General features: G+C 32.2%; 1 protein-coding gene across 1 annotated transcript in view; it reads left to right on the top strand.

Moving 5' to 3' along the window:
- The window catches only part of LOC137618191 (retinol-binding protein pinta-like), a 154,071-nt gene that overhangs the window by 37,713 nt on the left and 111,358 nt on the right, over positions 1-5,000 (top strand). The window lies entirely within an intron of this gene.

The following is a 5,000-nucleotide window of genomic DNA, read 5'->3' as shown; positions in this document are numbered from 1 at the left end:
TTCGAATCCTCACTGGAATTTCCCTAGCACTAATTGAAAGAGACTAAGAATAATGATGATAATAGCGGTAGACAGGCTATTGAAAAGGGGAAGAAGTCCTATATTTTCCAACTATTAGCAAGATAACACATATTCTAGCCAACACGACACATGCGCTTACACGCACACAAACACACACATACATACAAACAAAATGGATTCATATTCGAGTCCAAATCAATTTTAATTTAGATGGTTATTTTTTAGATAATCTGTACGGATAGGTACATGATCAGACACCAATGACTGTCAAAAATAAAACTTATAAAAAACTTTTTTAGGATACTAGTGAACAAGATTTGACAAATATTTAAACAATAATTGTTAGAATTTGCAACGTTGCCTAAATCTCAGGCCTATCCTGTAATATTCGACACGAGTTTAATGATAAAAGGTGTGTGTGTGAGTGTGTGCAAGAGAGAGAGAGAGAGAGAGAGAGAGAGAGAGAGAGAGAGAGAGAGAGAGAGAGAGAGAGAGAGAGAGAGAGAGAGCACATGAAAGAAACCAAGGCTTAGTCAATCAAAACTATAGGTTTGAGTATATACCATTTCTAATTTTTCTGTATTTTGGCATTCCCCAACTATCAAATCTTGTAAGATAACTAAGTAATATTTTTTGTGATCTTTTTCTGGAGTCATTCATATCGGGTCTCACTCAGTTATCAAGTAAGTGCTTTTCATTTGCTAATTATAGCTTTTACATTAAACAATAACTTTTCTTTAGTTGTTCATGTCCACAATAATTTAAATCAAAGAGAGAGTAGTTTCAACAGAATGAAAAACAATTACATTATCCAGTTCTTTAATTTCAATTCATTACTAACATACATGACTGAAGGAATGAGAACATCAACTCCAAAGAAATCAGTATCTTGATTTAATCCTAGATAGGTTTCATGGTCGACTTATGACACCCATCCATGTTGTGATTTGGATGTTATATCTACCTGTGTTATCAACGTTGTTTCATCAGTGAATTTGTAGATTGATGGAAAAACAATTTAAGTTCGTCTCCTAAAATAACTGTCGTCTGTTCACATAAGTTTATATCAATACTTTGTAGTTAGTTGATAAGGGTGGGTCGTAGCAGAGGTAGATGGTAAAGGGATAGTATCTGTTCTTTAAAAATTTTCTGAGAATCAGAAGGTTTTTTTTATTTGAGATCATATAAATTAATAGAAAAAACAGGTCTGTGCATATGCATTCGTGAATATATATATATATATATATATATATATATATATATATATATATATATATATATATATATATATATTCAAATAAGATACTTTCCCAAAAGGGGCTGGCTCCAGAAAAAAATAATTGTCACTGCCACGATCATCCTTAAACTGGTGGAGAGTGAATGCGCTCCCTGTATAATTAAACGTCCCTTTAAACTCCTTCACAAACCTCAAAAAGTTCTCATTAACAGCTCGTCGATCCAATACCACATATCTTGCACGCACTTTTGACTTCCTTGGACATCAAGGTCCAAATTTTCTATGTACCGTGCCAAGGAGAATCTTTGCGCATAGGTCCACTCCCTTTCCTTCATTATATCACTTTTGAATTACTCACTATTTTCATTGTCTTTTGACGTCATTTTTTCCTACGCGACCAAAACGCGTTGGAATATTCTGATCTAGTCACTTACCTTTTATATATATATATATATATATATATATATATATATATATATATATATATATATATATATATATATATATATATATATATATATATATATGAAATATGTATAGGAAATATGTATGTATGGTGATACTTTAACATGGTGAAAGGGTTTGCGTATCGAAATTTGCAGCAAAGCTCTACTAGTCTGGGCCACCCATATTAGGTTAGTTTGCTGTGAGCAATCAGACTAAAATCTTCCACCATCTCCAACCCGCAGTGGGCAGCGTGGTGATGAGAAGTGGCCTTTCTGAGCCCTTTGTAGTGCAGTGGACTAGGAACGGTTGCATTCGTTGTTTTATATATATATATATATATATATATATATATATATATATATATATATATATATTATATATATGTGTAGGCTATATATATTATTATTATTATTATTACTAGCCAAACTACAACCCTAGCTGGAAAAGCAAGATACTATAAGCCCAAGGGCTCCAATAGGGAAAAATAGCCCAGTGAGGAAAGGAAATAAGGAAATAAATAAATGATGAGAACAAATTAACTAAATCATTCTAAAAACAGTAACAACGTCAAAACAGATATGTCATATATAGACTATTATATTTGTTTTATATATATATGTATATATATATATATATATATATATATATATATATATGTATATATATATATATATGTATATATATATATATATATATATATATATATATCATCCTTTTTCAATGATCCAAACTTAGTTTTTCAATTTTTGCATTTTATTATACCATCTGCTTGAGAAATTTCAATAATTAACACACACTATCCTGCGAAAATGTCTGTTTATTACATAATACACATTTAGCCATTTCTTTTTTCATCGTTACCTATATCCCTTCTTTCTATTCCTTCCCCCTTTTTTATCCCTTTTTTTATCTGTTCTCTCCCGTTCTTCGAGGTTTTCAATAAATTCTACAAGGAGCGTATAATGAGAATAAACTTGGCGCGCAAGTTTCTAAATTTCCATTTCACTGCCCGATTTCCCAATCAGCGTCTGGCAGCTGAGCCTGGTCCAGCTGATAGTATACACCTCCGCACCCGTGTACTTGGCTGCGACTTAGGTTTCGAACATTCTTACGCCTTTTTGGCCACGCGAAGAAAACGGATGATTGCTTCGAGCTAAAGACTTCAGATATAATAGAGGTGAATTGGTTTTGTCTTATTTCGTTCTGAATTTGGTTTAATTTATCTAGGTGTGAATTGAAATGGTTCTGGTGAGGTTCAAGATTGTGTTATCAGAAACGGATGAACTTACAGCAACAGGTGAATGAATCTATCTAGTTTCAACAACATGGAGTTTGTCCAGAATGAAATTAAAGCCTTTCCTTGCAAGTCTCTCTCTCTCTCTCTCTCTCTCTCTCTCTCTCTCTCTCTCTCTCTCTCTCTCACAAACACAAACTATATGTGTTTAATGAAGCTATTTACATGTCATGCATATATTTGTTATTTGCTATAACATTGCCTTGATGATATCTGAAGCAACAATAAATTTAATAAAACTTTATTTTGATATTTTCAGGTCTTGAAGAACGTGGGAAATAATTTATAAGACCGAATTTATATTTTCTCAAAACTTTCATGACGTTAGTTTCTTTTCTCTTTTTGAATGATAATATTCAGCAGGATTAAAATCACATTTTCCTATATAGCCTCTCTCACTTGCACCAATTTGTCCATTCTTTCAGAGATTTTCCTATATGCAGAAATACCTTACCAATCTTGGTCAGGCCCCCAATCCCACTGATATTACCATTTTTTTTATTTCGTTATGCACAATTAATTTTTCCTCTCATTATTATACATTGATAAATATTCAAAACACTCCATTAACCTGGCCTGCAAACACTTTAAATAGGTAATATCAAATTGTGCCTTTTGCCTTTCTATATTTTTGCTCATCAACCTTGCACTTTGCATATACTTCCAAGTAAAACAATTTATTCTTCAAGAAGTTTTTACTCGCCATTTCATAATGTTCGTGACTCAAACATTTTTCATTTCCCATCCTCACCATAACCATTATTATAAATCCTTTTTTTTTATAACTGCGTAGGATCTCTGCAATTAAACAACAATAAAACAAATATTCTCCTTTTCTCTTCAAAGAACCATCCTGTCACTTCCAGGTTTTCCCATTAATTTTTCTTATTCTTATGTTCAATGGAATAGATGGGTCTATTTCAATTCTAAAATAATATTTGTAAATTTGACAGGCATAATTGGATGAAGAAAATTAAATTTGTATCCTTCTTCAAGGTGATGTGGGTTAGAGAATCCTTAATGTAGATGACATGTCCTGGTTAGAAATTCTGGTAGGGAAGTTAGGGCCTATTGATTTATTTCCCATTTGAAACAAAGGGTAGTAGTAGTAGTAGGGAGGTGAAGAGTTTATGAACTTATGTTATTGTAATTATTGAAGATATACGTACACTTATACGCATGCACACACACACACACACACATATATAGATATATATATATATATATATATATATATATATATATATATATATATATATATATATATATATATATATATATATATATATATCAGCCGTTAATAGTTCACTGCAGAATAAAGGACTCTAACGTGTTGTTCCACTTGCGTTTGTTAATGATCTTTCTATGCTAGTCGGCACCCGCAAAATTTCTTAGGTCGTCAGTCCTTCGTCTTCTCCTCCCATGCTTCTTTTGCAATCACTAGGAACCCATTCTGCTATTCTTAATGTCCAGCTATTATCTGTCATTCTCATTATATGTCCTATCCAAATCCATTTCTTTTTCTTTCATGTTGTTAGAATATCCTCTACATTAGTTTGCCCTCGTATCCATGTTGCTCTTTTTCTGTCTCTTAGTGTTATTCCCATCATTATTCTTTCCATAACTCTTTGAGTTATAACTAGCTTATGTTCTAAGGCTTTAGTAAGGCTTCAAGTTTCTAATGCATATGTAGGACCATCTGATTAAATACTTTTCATTTTAGAGAAACTGGCATTTTACATTTCATAATCTCATTTTGTATAACAAAAGCTATTCATTACATGCTTATCCTTGTTTTAATTTCAGTCTCGTGTTCTGGGGGAACACTTACTGTCTCGCCTAAGCACGTATATAATCTCTAGAGGCTCGTTCATAACCCTTATTTGTTGTCTTCATATTCATTGAACATTATTTTAGTTTTACTCATATTCATTTTCAGTCCTACATTCTCTATTCAGGTCTTCTATCATCATATGCAATTCCTCCCTTGATTCACTTAGC

The sequence above is a fragment of the Palaemon carinicauda genome, chromosome 24, assembly GCF_036898095.1.
Source record: "Palaemon carinicauda isolate YSFRI2023 chromosome 24, ASM3689809v2, whole genome shotgun sequence".
NCBI lineage: Eukaryota > Metazoa > Arthropoda > Malacostraca > Decapoda > Palaemonidae > Palaemon > Palaemon carinicauda.
Note: the sequence above shows the minus strand (reverse complement) of the source record. Positions and strands in the feature narration are given on the sequence as shown.